Genomic DNA, 15214 nt, shown 5'->3' on the forward strand with positions numbered 1-15214 from the left:
CTCAGTTTAGACGGCCGGCCAGCTCTAGGAAGAGTTCTGGTGGCTCCAAACTTTCTTCCATTTATGGATAATGGAGACCACTGTGCTCATTGGGCCCTTCAAGTCGGGACGGTATAGCTCGGTTGGTAGAGCGGCCGTGCCAATAACTTGAGGGTTGCAGGTTCGATCCCCGCTTCCGCCATCCTAGTCACAGCCGTTGTGTCCTTGGGCAAGACACTTTACCCACCTGCTCCCAGTGTCACCCACACTGGTTTAAATTTAACTTAGATATTGGGTTCACAATGTAAAGTGCTTTGAGTCACTTGAGAAAAAGCGCTATATAAATGTAATTCACTTCACTTCACTTCAAGTTAGCAGGTCATTTTCTGTACCCATTCCCAGGTTTGTGCCTCGAGACAATCCTGTCTACAGACAATTCCTTCGACTTCATTCTTGGTTTGTGCTCTGCCATGCACTGTATAGTGTGGGACATTATATATAGACACATGTGTGCCTTTCCAAATCATGCCCAACCAACTGAATTTACCACAGGTGGCCTCCAATTAAACTGTAAGAACATCTCATAGATGATCAGTTGAGACAGGATGCACCTGATCTCATTTTGAGCTTCGTGGCAAAGGCTGTGAATACTTATGTACATGTGATTTCCCGGAAAAGGGTGGAGTGCCATCTCCGGGTTGGGGAGGAGACCCTGCCCCAAGTGGAGGAGTTCAACTACCTCTGAGTCTTGTTCACGAGTGAGGGAAGTGTGGATCTTGAGATCGACAGGCGGATCGGTGCTGCTTCTTCAGTAATGCGGACGCTGTATCGATCCGTTGTGGTGAAGAAGGAGCTGAGCCGGAAGGCAAAGCTTTCAATTTACCGGTCGATCTACGTTCCCATCCTCACCTATGGGTCATGAGCTTTGGCTTATGACCGAAAGGACAAGATCATGTGTACAAGTGGTCGAAATTAGTTTCCTACGCCGGGTGGCAGGGCTCTCCCTTAGAGATAGGGTGAGAAGCTCTGCCATCCGGGGGGAGCTCAAAGTAAAGCCGCTGCTCCTCCACATCGAGAGGGGCCTGATGAGGTGATTCAAGCATCTGGTCAGGATGCCACCCGAACGCCTCCCTAGGGAGGTGTTTAGGGCACGTCCGACCGGTAGGAGGCCACGGGGAAGACCCAGGACACGTTGGGAAGACTATGTCTCCCGGCTGGCCCGGGAACACCTCGGGATCCCCCGGGAAGAGCTGGACGAAGTGGCTGGGGATAGGAAAGCCTGGGCTTCCCTACTTAGGCTGCTCCCCCCGTGACCCGACCTCGGATAAGCGGAAGAAGATGGATGGATGGATGGATGGAGAAAATACTAAAAAAAAACATTTTCACATTGTCATTGTGTGTAGGATTTTGAGGACAAAAATTAATTAATTCCATTTTGAATTAAGGCTGTAACATAAGAAAATGTGGAAAAAGTGAAGCGCTGTGAATACTTTCCGGGTGCACTTTATAGTGCAGTCGACTGGTTGACCTCAGCAGCTGTATGTGCTCTGAGTTTTTATTGGTGCATTAATAGAGCAGTTATTTACAGTATTGTGTGTTTATTTGAGAGTGCAAACTATCTGAGCATGACTATTTTGTTGATATTCTCATAGAAACACACAAGGGGCTGTGTGCATAATGAGAATTTGTACCATAAAACTCCCTTGGTGAAAAATGAGGCCTTTGCAGATAGATCCCTTTGCTGCTTTATGTAACACAAATGCATATTTATAATATCCTGGGATTTGCTCCAAAGGAGCAGCTGCGAGTGAAGAAAAAGACAGTTTGTACTTTTCCCTGACCTAAAAGTCTTTGAGTTGCCGAGCGCCGCAAAGGGTGCAGCTTTGTCCCCCTCGTGGTTCCAGAACACGACCCCCTCGGTCCGTGCTGCGGTTTATGTCCGATTCCATGAGCTGATTTGTCTCCTTTGGGGCGTCCAAGCCAGCCTGATGTGTTTACTGAAGGGTGAGAAGGACTTGAGGCCAATGGGAAAATGTTTCTGAACGGAAAAAAGTCTATTAATTAACTGCAGAGGGATCAACATGTGAGTGAAAGATGTGCAAAATCTGAAGGTCACACGTTGAACTACTCAACATGTGTACTGGCAACTTTGTTTCATTTTTGGGAAGGTTACTAAGCCCAGGGTGACTCATTTGAGTAATAGGAATCAATTTGAGCATAAAATTACAGTTATGCTAATAAAATGTTGACGCTAAGCAAAACAAATACCATAACCATTCATTTAGGTAAAAAGACTGTTGAGATGTTTCCCCCCTTCTTTGAAATATTGTCGAATATCCATAAAAATAAAGGAGTCTACTGACTTTTGGCCTTCCCATGGCCTGCAGAGGATCTGGCCTTGGGCGCATAGCCTGTGTTTTCTCATGCATCTTGAGGAAAACATCAGTAGTAGCTAGGGCTGGGCGATATATGGAATATACTCGATACATCGTCCTCTGTTGTCCTGTGTGTTTTTTTAATAAATTTTTATGTCTATTTTACTGTTTTAATTGGTTTTACCCTTTAAAAATCGTTTTTAATCATATTTATTTTTTATATTGTCTCTGTATTGGTTTTCTATTCATTTATTCTTTGTTTTTATTCAGTCATTGGTGTAGCATAATATTGTTTTTAATATTGTTTTTAATATTGTTTACAATATTGTTTTTAACATGGCTGTGCAGCACTTTGGAAACATTCTTGTTGTGTAAATGTGCTATATAAACAAAGTGGATTGGATTGGATTGGATACATCGCGGGTTTGTCTCTGTGCGATATAGAAAATTACTATATCGTGATATTCGAGTATACGTTCTCACACAGTTTCTTTTAGCTGCGGGCACTAGGCGTTTCTCACTCTTTCCTGTCTCTCCTTCTCACAGAGTGGTAAAACAAGCGCACCTTCTTACATACGTCACATACTGTCGCGCGTGCAACGTCATACGCCCTCGCCAAGCAGAGAGCATGGTAACGTTGGCTGTGACTCTAGCAGAGTGGTGCGAGTGGTAATACGAGAGAGAGAGAAGGTGCGAATCTGGTAACAAATGGAGGAAGAATTAATTCCCAAGAAAAACAGCAGGGGGTCCATCGTCTGACGGTGGTTTGGCTTCAAACGGGAATATGTTAAACAGACAACTGTAATATGTCAAGTATGTGGCAAAAACGTTGCTACAAAAAGTAGCATCACTGCTAATATATAGCATCATTTGAAAAGTCACCCGCTAGAGAATGAGGAATGCTTGAAACTCTGCATGTCAACATCTCCGTTCTGTGCCACACCCACAAAATGCCCAAGCAACCATTTTCACATCAACACCGTATGAAAAAAATAGTCAACAACAGAAGGAGATAACGTCTGCAGGAACCTACCACATAGTGAAGGACATACACTATTTGATTTCCTATTATGCAGCTAATTTTTATTTGACGCTTATTGAAATATCTTGTGTGACATCATGCACAAAAGTGCACTTTATTTATTTTAAAGGCCTACTGAAATGAGATTTTCTTATTTAAACGGGGATAGCAGATCCATTCTATGTGTCATACTTGATCATTTCGCGATATTGCCATATTTTTGCTGAAAGGATTTAGTAGAGAACATCGACGATAAAGTTTGCAACTTTTGGTCGCTGATAAAAAAAAGCCTTGCCTGTACCGGAAGTAGCGTGACGTCACAGGTTGTGTAGCTCCTCACATCTGCACATTGTTTACACCAGCAGCGAGAGCGATTCGGACAGAGAAAGCGACGATTACCCCATTAATTTGAGCGAGGATGAAAGATTTGTGGATGAGGAAAGTGACAGTGAAGGATTAGAGTGCAGTGCAGGACGCCAGGATGTATCTTTTTTTGCTCTGACCGTAAGTTAGGTACAAGGGCTCATTGGATTCCACACTTTCTCCTTTTTCTATTGTGGATCACGGATTTGTATTTTAAACCACCTCGGATACTATATCCTCTTGAAAATGAGAGTCAAGAACGCGAAATGGACATTCACAGTGACTTTTATCTCCACGACAATACATCGGTGAAGCACTTTAGCTTCGGAGCTAACGTGATAGCATTGTGCTTAACTGCGGATAGAAACAGAAGAAATAAGCCCCTGACTGGAAGGATAGACAGAAGATCAACAATACTATTTTTACTTCTACTATCAGGAGACACCGAACCAAACCCTGGACCTGTAACCACACGGTTATTGCTGTCCAGCCTGGCGAAGCCTAGCAATGCTGTTGCTAACGACGCCATTGAAGCTAACTTAGCTACGGGACCTCGACAGAGCTATGCTAAAAACATTAGCTCTCCACCTACGCCAGCCCTCATCTGCTCATCACCACCCGTGCTCACCTGCGTTCCAGCGATCGACGGCGCGACGAAGGACTTCACCCGATCATCGGTGCGGTCGGCAGCTAGCGTCGGATAGCGCGTCTGCTATCCAACTCAAAGTCCTCCTGGTTGTGTTGCTGTAGCCAGCCGCTAATACACTGATCCCACTTACAGCTTTCTTCTTTGCTGTCTCCATTGTTCATTAAACAAATTGCAAAAGATTCACCAACACAGATGTCCAGAATACTGTGGAATTTTGCGATGAAAACAGACGACTTAAGCTGGCCACCGTGCTGTTCCAAAATGTCTGCTACAATCCGTGACGTCACGCGCAAATGTCATCATAACGAGACGTTTTCAGCCGGATATTTCCCGGGAAATTTAAAATTGCACTTTATAAGTTAACCCGGCCGTATTGGCATGTGTTGCAATGTAAAGATTTAATCATTGATATATAAACTATCAGACTGCGTGGTCGGTAGTAGTGGCTTTCAGTAGGCCTTTACACTATTGTAGTGGCGTTCTGTACAAAAAGTGCACATTAATTTAGTGTTGTTTTGATATGTCATCTTAGTGACATCATGCACAGAAGTGCACTAATAGCTTGTTTTAAAATGTCTCTGACAATCTTGCACTTTCTGTTTTGGAAATGACATGAATGTTTGTGTCACTGCTTAATAACTGTTTAATAAATACACTTTTGGTCAATTGACTTAGTTGTGACTTCCCTCTCTGCATGAAAGTTTAAAATGAGCGTATATTAATGCAGTATGAAGAAGAATGTTTTAATGTAGACACATAGAATCATCATACTGCTGTGATTATATGCATCAAGTGTTCATTCAAGGCTAAGGCAAAATATGGAGATATATATCGTGTATCGTGACATGGCCTAAAAATATCGAGATATTAATAAAAGGCCATATCGCCCAGCCCTAGTTGAAGCGGACACAAAATAGAATACTAGCGGCTTACCTTTTTTTTCTATCGTTTTTGAGCGCAGCGTCTGCTCTTCTTTCAGTTTTTCCACAGATTCTGACATTGATATTACAGATGTGGGCCCCATAAATAGAAATGTTGTTAAATATAGCTAGCTACTTTTGTTGTGTAGTGTATTTCTGCGAGGATAGCTTCCCCTGTAGCTTAGCTACATTTAATAGAGAGCAACTAGTAGCTTAGCTTGCTACATTTTGCAAGTAGCTTGCCCATCACTGGATATACTCTCCTCATATTGCCATTTTTGGTAAATGCATGCATAATGTATATTGCTACAACCTGCAACAATGCATCTGGCGGCCATATTTGATTATTCCTTCAAAATCTGTGTGAACATAATGCGATTGAGGATGAAGATGCTACCAAAACACATGCAATATGAAATTGCCTCAAGTCTTCTGTAGGTGACGTCAGCAGGCCGATGCCACATCTTGGAGCTAAAAGTGGGCTAACATGTGCTGAAACTCTTTAGAAATCACGATTGTGCCTATTTTGGGAGGAATTTGACCTATAGACACCAGTTTTAGGTCCAGAACTGTGACATAAGTGCCAATGTTGTCAGCATTAGAGGGGCAATGACATAATCACATTATGACCTACATTTTATGTTGTTTTAGAATGTTGCTTGCATCCCTCATTATTTTTGCTTATTTTTTTGGGATGCAACCTTTGGTACAAAGAAGTTTAGACAATCCTGCAGGTCTGACACCACCCAGTGACATGATTCACCGTGGTTTTTCTCGATCAAAACCCCGTTTCTAGAATCTAAAAATGAATCCTCTAACCCAGGGGTGTCAAACTCAAATACAGAGTGGGTCAAAATTTAAAACTGAACAAAGCCGCGGGCCAAGGTTGAACAAATTATCCTTTTTTATAGGGACCCAAACAAGTTTTGCATTAAATATTGAACAAGCAAGGCTTATATAACTTTATAGTGACATGCAAAATCGAGTTTCAAATAATAATAATAACAATTAAAAAATATCAATGGCATATCAAATACAATTTAAATAACAATTGAATGCCTCTTTTCTATTTGCAGCCTTCTGAGGTAAATATCAACATTAACTTTTTCCACAGGCTAATCATTTTGAAAATAAAATAATGAATAAAACAACCATTCAGAACTTTAAACTGCTCAGTTTGCAACACACTGATCTAATCTGATGTGCCCAAGCCAGATACCTGCCATCTTTTCTTGGATGCTAGTTCATTAATGTCGGGGCTCAGGCTTTGAGCTGAGGCATCCCTCAATATCGAACGAAGGTGTTCATCAGTCATTATATCTCGTATTCCACAGTCTTGGGCACTGCTTTTAACAGGCACTGCTTTTAACCTCCTCTACGAGCTGACGTCACGTCCGCTTTTCATCCCTTCTAACAATTTGCCGCCCCAGTCACAAGATATGAGCGGCTTCTGTACGCACACACACACGTAAATGCAAAGCATACTTCATCAACAGCTATACAGTTTACACTGAGAGTAGCCGTATAAGCAACTTTAACATTGTTAGAAGTATACGCCACACTGTGAACCCACACCAAACAAGAATGACAAACACATTTTGGGAGAACATCCGCACAGTAACACAACATAAACACAACAGAACAAATACCCAGAACCCTTTGCAGCACTAACTCTTCCGGGACGCTACAATATACACCCCCGCTACCTCCAAACCCTGCCGCGCCCCACATCTACCCCTCCTAACCCCCTCACCCCCAACCCCCTCCACACACACACACACACACACCTTATAGCGTCCCGGAAGAGTTAGTGCTGCAAAGGGTTCTGGGTATTTGTTATGTTCTGTGTTTATGTTGTGTTACTGTGCGGATGTTCTCCCGAAATGTGTTTGTCATTCTTGTTTGGTGTGGGTTCACAGTGTGGCGTATATTTCTAACAATGTTAAAGGTTTTTATACTGGCACCCTCAGTGTAACTGTATCGCTGAAGATCAAGTATGCGTTGCATTCACTTCTGTGTGCGTGCCAAAGCCGCACATATTATGTGACTGAGCCAGCACTCGTTGGACTGGACGAAAAGGGGATGTTACAATTCTCGGGAGGGGCACTGAAATTTGGGAGTCTCCCGGGAGGTTTGGCAAGTATGAGAATTAGCGGTGTACCGCGGCACCGCCGCTGTATATAATCGGCGGGCCAGCTCTAGTGTTAATTTGATATCACTTCACGGGCCAAGTGAAATTACACGGCGGGCCAGAGTTTGACACCCATGCTCTAACCTTTCACTGTGTGTTCAGTTTGATTGATTGATTGAAACTTTTATTAGTAGATTGCACAGTACAGCACATATTCCGTACAATTGACCACTAAATGGTAACACCCGAATAAGTTTTTCAACTTGTTTAAGTCGGGGTTCACGTTAATCAATTCATGGTACAAATATATACTATCAGCATAATACAGTCATCACACAAGTTAATAATCAGAGTATATACTGTACATTGAACTATTTACATTATTTACAATCCAGGGGGTGGGATGCGGAGGAGGCTGGGGCCGGGGGGGTTAGGTTGGGTTGCTATCAGCATACTTCAGTCATCAACAATTATAACATCTGAGAAGTGGACATTGTAACAGTGTAGATCTGACTTGGTAGGATATGTACAGCGAGCCGTGAACATAGTGAGCTCAGAAAGCATAAGAACAAGTATACACATTTGATTATTTACATTTGATTATTTACAATCCGGGGAGGTGGGATGTGGTGGGGGGAGGGGGTTAGGCTAGGGTTGTAGCTGCCTGGAGGTGTTCTTTTAGTGCGCTTTTGAAGGAGGATAGAGATCCACTTTCTTTTACACCTGTTGCGGGTGCATTCCATATTGATGTGGCATAGAAGGAGAATGAGTTAAGACCTTTGTTAGATCGGAATCTGGGTTTATCGTGGTTAGTGGAGCTCCCCCTGGTGTTGTGGTTATGGCGGTCATTTACGTTCTGGAAGTAGTTTGACATGTACTTCGGTATCAGGGAGGTGTAGCAAATTATATAGACTAGGCTCAGTGCAAGTTGTTTTACTCTGTCCTCCACCCTGAGCCAGCCCACTTTGGAGAAGTGAGTAGGAGTGAGGTGGGATCTGGGTGGAGGTCTAGAAGTAACAGAAGTAAAGTTGCCTCGTTCTCGACTCCGTAATCTCCAGGTATTGCCCTGATCCACATTAATCCCACAAAAATCCAGACTTCTTATTGATTTAAAGTGGCCCAAGGAAGTGGTGTTCGCTTTGTGATTGTGTATCTCATTTGCAGCGTTAAATCTCGCAGTAAACAAAAATAATGAGTCAACCTTTGTGCCAAAACGCAACTAACATGGACTTTAATAAACAGTCACAGAGGGCAGGCAGGAGAAAGGACTGTGTAGCTACGAGCATGTGAAAGCAAATCATTGAAATAGTCCAAGACATCAAAGTCTGATCCTGGGAGACATTGACCAAGCTGGGGTTGGTCTTCTTCCCTCATTATGTGGGTCAACAGCAACATATTTGAAAGCATGTTTTTGATGTTACAGTTGGGGAAAATGAGCCACTCTTCTCTAGAACTAGAATAATAATATGTAAATGTTATGTAATCATTATTGGATGTTTTTTCCCCAGGTTCAAAGTTTCTACTGACGTTCATATTCTTATTTTCTCTTCTGAATGTTTTTCTTTTGTAGAAAGAAAACATCAAGAGGGACTCAACAGGGATGTCAACCTTCACCCCAACAGCACACCTTTATGCATAGTGGGTCAGTAACACAAGACTCACAACTAACTAGCATGCACTGCAAAAACTAAAATCAAAGTTCAGTTCAGTTTCAGTTTATTTGGAACATGCATACGAAACAATGTAATGCATCACATATTTCTAGTAGTTTCATTACAGCACGTCCGAAAAGGAGTAGGAAGAAGCAGAGCTTATTTAATCCCACTCCTTTTCATATAATTGCAATTTTATCCCATTTTCTTGTTCTCTGTAACAGAACAGTGAATAAATAAATAATAACTGATTCATATACCATAGTAAGTAAACAAATATTAAATACATAAATAATCTTTATCTAAAAAAAACCAAAACGGGTTCAAGATGTTCATCATAATTGTCCTTCTGTGTACTTTGTGAACACTTGTAGTTTGAACAGTCTCTTAAACTGGATCATATTGGTGCTTGGTTTGATTTCTTCGCTTAATCCATTCCATGATTTAATTCCACATACGGATATGCTAAAGGTTTTAAGTAGAGATGTCTGATAACAGCTTTTTTTGCCGATATCCGATATTCCGATATTGTCCAACTCTTAATTACCGATTCCGATATCAATCGATACGATATATACAGTCGTGGAATTAACACATTATTATGCCTAATTTTGTTGTGATGCCCACGCTGGATGCATTATTTGTTCTGTCGTGTTTATGTTGTGTTACGGTGCGGATGTTCTCCCAAAATGTGTTTGTCATTCTTGTTTGGTGTGGGTTCACAGTGTGGCGCATATTTGTAACAGTGTTAAACTTGTTTATACTGTCACCCTCAGTGTGACCTGTATGGCTGTTGACCAAGTATGCCTCGCATTCACTTGTGTGTGTGAAAAGCCGTAGATATTATGTGATTGGGCCGGTACGCTAATGCAGTGCCTTTAAGGCACGCCCCCAATATTGTTGTCTGGGTGGAAATCGGGAGAAATTCGGGAGAATGGTTGCCCCAGGAGATTTTCGGGAGGGGCACTGAAATTCGGGAGTCTCCCGGGAAAATCGGGAGGGTTGGCAAGTGTGACCGGGAGACGCAACTGCTCTGTACTTCTCCCTACGTCCGTGTACCACTCCGTACAGCGGCATTTTAAAAAGTCATAAATTTTACTTATTGAAACCGATACCGATAATTTCCGATATTACATTTTAAAGCATTTATCGGCCGATATTATCGGCAGTCCGATATTATCTGACATCTCTAGTTTTAAGTGTTGTATGGCGTTTTAAGTGTAGGTACTAATAAATCGCAGCCCCTCTCTGTCAAGACCTGTTCTAAGAAAGTACGACGAAAACATAACTTTCAAAATAACTGTTTTCATTGAAAAGGTTAGCATATATGCTCGCTGCGTCATTGATTAGGATGATATGAAAATTAGCTCCTCTGTTGTTTGCTAACCTGCACAGCCTTCGGAACACTTTGTCTCTTAGTTGTGGATGCACCTGGTTACTGGGGTGTGTGTGTGAGTGAGAGATAGAAAAGCTCTGACTCTCCTGTGGAGAAGTTGTCAGGCGCCACCTGCTGCTTTGCACGTAGAACTTCATTTATTTTTTTATAGCGCTTGTCCTCATTAGGAATCAGTTGTAGTCTATGCTAGCTAGTGATGGATACTGAATACGGTACTTTTATCGGTCCTGACCTAATTCAGTCTGTACAATCACGTAAATTGTTAGATATTTCAATACCACCTTGCCAACAAAACAATCATGACTGATAGAAAGCGCTCGAAAGTAAGGCTCCACTTTTTGAGCTAGCTCAATGCTAATTTACATTGTTTGTGCCATGTACATGCTACTGATTAGCATCAGCAATTTTACATGGGGATTTCAACACCCTTAAATTTGGTAATGAAAACTACAACTACGCCGCACGTTACAACCAAGCAGCTGGTAGGTAAAAAGTAGGGGTGTGACGATTGATCGGTACATCGATAGATCAATTTATAGTCCTAAATTTCAAGTGTAGTGATCTGTGCTTGCCAAGTTTGCCTTCCGGAAGATAGGTATGGATCCAAGATTGTTTTAAGAGGAAATCGATTGATTTTATCGATACTAGAAAAAAGAAATAATTGGATTTTATATGAAGTTCAACAGTTTTAAAAAGAAAGAAGAACGTTAAGTCTATTTTGCCCGTCTGTGACGTCATCAAAGCAAAAATGGCTGAGAAAGGTCACAACAAACGCAATCGCCACAAGTAGAGATGTCCGATTATACCGGACTGCCGATATTATCGGCCGATAAATGCTTTAAAATGTAATATCGGAAATTATCGGTACCAGTTTAAAAATGATCGGTATCGGTTTCCAAAAATTCAATTCATGACTTTTTAAAACGCCACTGTGTACACGGACGTAGGGAGAAGGACAGAGCGCCAATAAACCTTAAAGGCACTGTCTTTGCGTGCCGGCCTAATCACATAATATATACGACTTTTCACACACACAAGAGATTGCAAGGCATACTTGGTCAACAGCCATACAGGTCACACTGAGGGTGTCCATATAAACAACTTTAACACTGTTACAAATATGCGCCACACTGTGAACCCACACCAAACAAGAGAGACAAACACATTTCGGGAGAACATCCGCACCGTAACACCACATAAACACGACAGAACAAATACCCAGAACCCCTTGCAGCACTAACTCTTCTGGGACGCTACAATATACACACCCCGCACAACTAAGTCAATTGACCAAAAGTGTATTTATTAAACAGTTATTAAGCAGTGGCACAAACATTCATGTCATTACAAAACAGAAAGTGCAAGATTGTCAGAGACATTTTAAAACAAGCTATTAGTAACACTTGAGCCTTAGTTTTTTATTTGTAGCTTTGTATGCAACAACAACAACAGCGGATCGCCACAGCAGCAATGACCAAACTAAGCAAAATATGGAAAAGCAACATAAACTTCAAGACAAAGTTCAAACTTTACAAATCCCTGATAACTTCAATATTACTGTGTGGATGCGAGACCTGGACACTCCTGGTTGGATCAGAACGAAAAATACAAGCCTTTGAATACTCAAGATAACATACCAAGAACACAAAACCAATGAGTGTGTGCGAGGTGATCTCGAAAGACTTGTTGGTCACCAAGAATTGTGCTCGCAACAGTCAAAAGAAGGAAATTAGCTTGGTTCGGCCACACATGCCGCCACGGCACCCTGTGCAAGACCATCATGCAGGGCACACTAGAGGGTGGAAGGAAGCGAGGAAGACCCCGGAAATCTTGGACAGACCACATCAAGACATGGACGGACTTGTCGACCCCAGAGCTATTGACGGCCACTAAGGACTGTGGGATCTGGCACCGACTGGTTGCTTCTTCATCGCAGTTATCCCCCCGACAACTTGACAGTCATGGGAAAGAGAGTTTGTATGCAGTTAAACTCGTTTTTCCTTCAACTTGGATGTACTGTTGGATGTAGATGGAATGAAGACCTTTTTGCAAATAAATCTATTTTTTGAGAAACTTAAGCTGGAGTTGGAAGTGCGTTTGAATGTGCACCACCAGTCCTGGCTCAGCCCACGGCCTTTGGTTTAGAACCTGGGAAATCTTGGAAAGGCCGATACAGTTCTTAACTAGCTTGTTTGAATCCATAATTCATTCAATTCCCTTACAAGAAATAACAGGAATATAGGAAACCTCACCTGCAGTGTCCAGTATCCACCATTTTTTTCACGGTCACACGGCTTGATTTTCCATCCATCCATCCATTTTCTACCGCTTGTCCCGTTCGGGGTCGCGGGGGATGCTGCAGCCTATCTCAGCTGCATTCGGGCGGTAGACGGGGTACACCCTGGACAAATCGCCACCTCATCGCAGGGCCAACACAGATAGACAGACAACATTCACACTCATATTCACACACTAGGGACCATTTAGTGTTGCCAATCAACCTATCATCAGGTGCATGTCTTTGGAGGTGGGAGGAAGCCGGAGTACCCGGAGGGAACACACGCAGTCACGGGGAGAACATGCAAAAAGATCCCGAGCGCAGGATCGAACCCAGGACCTTCGTATTGTGAGGCAGACACACTAACCCAGACCTGGGCATTCTGCGGCCCGCGGGCCGCATCCGGCCCTTTGTGCGTCCCTGTCCGGCCCGCGTGAGGCCAATTATAAATTACAAAATAAATTTAAAAAAGTATCTATGTCGAGTGTGCAATACAATGGTGCTGCTTTTGTTTTGAAAATCGTTATTTGTATTACTTCCGTGTGGACGTATGCGTGTGCGTGATTGTGAGTGAATGTGAACAGCTGCAATCACTACAAAATAAAGTTGAAAAAACATCTATGTCCTGCGCGCAATACAACTGTGCTGCTTTTATTTTGAAAAGTATTATTTATGGGCGTGTGTCCGTGTGTAACCTGCGAGTGAAGGTGCACAGCGACAAGTGATGCACGGTTTACACCCGAGACGCTAAAAAGAGAAAAGTTGTTGAAGAATGTGTTTCCAACAAGACATGGACTGCAAAGCAACGTTCCCTCTAAGGCAGTGGTCCCCAACCACCGGAACCGATTGGTACCGGGCCGCGCAAGAAATAAAAAAAATAAATTAAAATTATTATTTTTTTTTTTAAAAATTAAATCAACATAAAAACACTATATATACATATTGTGTATGTGTATGTCAATATAGATCAATACAGTCTGCAGGTATACAGTCCGTAAGCACACATGATTGTATTTCTTTATGAAAAAAAAAAAAAAGAAACCCCCCCCCCGGTCCGTGGGACAAATTTTCAAGCGTTGACCGGTCCCCAGCTACAAAAAGGTTGGGGACCACTGCTCTAAGGTGCGTGCCTGCGCAATTGCGCACTGCTCAAGCGTCTGCTGCGCGCAGCAAATATATGCCGCGCACCAAATCAAATCCCATCTGAATTCTAAACAAAATAAACATTTATTCTATGTAATTTTGCAATGCAACTCTGAGTGACAGTGACAACAAGCGGCCCTAACAGTGTTCGTCAACACCGTTCAATTGAACACCGTTCAATTATTGTAACGTCTATCGAGATGCTTCGAGGACAGGAATTATATCGATCACTTTATTGAGCAAAACTGTTTATATTCCGACATAACCACACCAAAAACATGAGTAAAACAATTCTATCTCGAAAAACTAGTCCTTTTCTGCCGTACAAACCAGGCCAAAACCAACTTGTCATCTGTCACCAACACGCATAGCACTAAACCACTGGTGCGTTTATGGCCACACAAAAAGTCGGACAACTCAAACAACACACAAAGTTACACTATGACTCCTCAGTCATACGTGTGCTTATTTTACTGTCATTTATTATTAATGTTAATTTATTTATATTAGTCATGGAATGCTGTTACACACACTATGTTGAAGTATTACTATTATTATTAATTATTATTATTATTATTTATCTTACGGTGTATATCAAAAATAATATTGAGCAAAATTTAATTGAAATATTGTCGATGTGGCCCTCCAGCAGTGCTCGGGTTGCTCATGCGGCCCCCGGTAAAAATTAATTGCCCACCCCTGCACTAACCCCATCCACCGTGCTGCCCACGGCTTGATTTTTTTGGATAAAAAGTTACTGAATCGATTTTGACTCACTCGGATCGTGTCGTTCTAAAAAAACGACAATCCCTGAATCGTATCGGCAACCACAAATATCGAATCCAATTGAATCGTCGTTAAAACGTATTGTCACACCCCTAGTAATAAGTATACTACTTACAGTATACACACTTTGTCGGGCTCAACAAAAGACAAGAATGGCACATTCAAGGAAATTTCAAAGACTACTTCCCAGCACAGCGAGGACAAACTGAAATGAAGGCAAACTTGCAAATGCTGGGAAAGTTCACTCCTCCTAAACGTTCATTTCCATGTGTGCCTGCAGGTGGACCAGCACTTGATGGAGTGCTGGATCAAAGTTCACAAAGTTTTGTTTTCCCGCTGCTTCTGTCCAATCAACAGACAAGCATGTGACACTTTCACTTCCCCAGTCTGTGTGTGTGTGTGTGTGTGTGCACCTGCTGTTGTTGTGCTGTTTGGTGTTTGGCATGTCTTATGTGTTCATGGCCTGGGGGGAGTATAAAGAAAATAAATGGCAGCCTTGATTTTGAAACCTTTGTGCCATG

At 42.2% G+C, this 15214-nt stretch overlaps 1 protein-coding gene across 2 annotated transcripts in view; it reads left to right on the forward strand.

Moving 5' to 3' along the window:
- LOC133630631 (SUN domain-containing ossification factor-like) overlaps positions 1-15214 on the forward strand; it is an 85275-nt gene that overhangs the window by 29547 nt on the left and 40514 nt on the right. For both annotated transcript variants that reach the window (XR_009821303.1, XM_062022231.1), the window contains exon 2: positions 9009-9080. The gene's annotated coding sequence lies outside the window, so the exon portion shown is untranslated. The remainder of the gene's footprint in view (positions 1-9008; positions 9081-15214) is intronic.

Source organism: Entelurus aequoreus, linkage group LG16, assembly GCF_033978785.1.
Source record: "Entelurus aequoreus isolate RoL-2023_Sb linkage group LG16, RoL_Eaeq_v1.1, whole genome shotgun sequence".
NCBI classification, from domain to species: Eukaryota; Metazoa; Chordata; class Actinopteri; order Syngnathiformes; family Syngnathidae; genus Entelurus; species Entelurus aequoreus.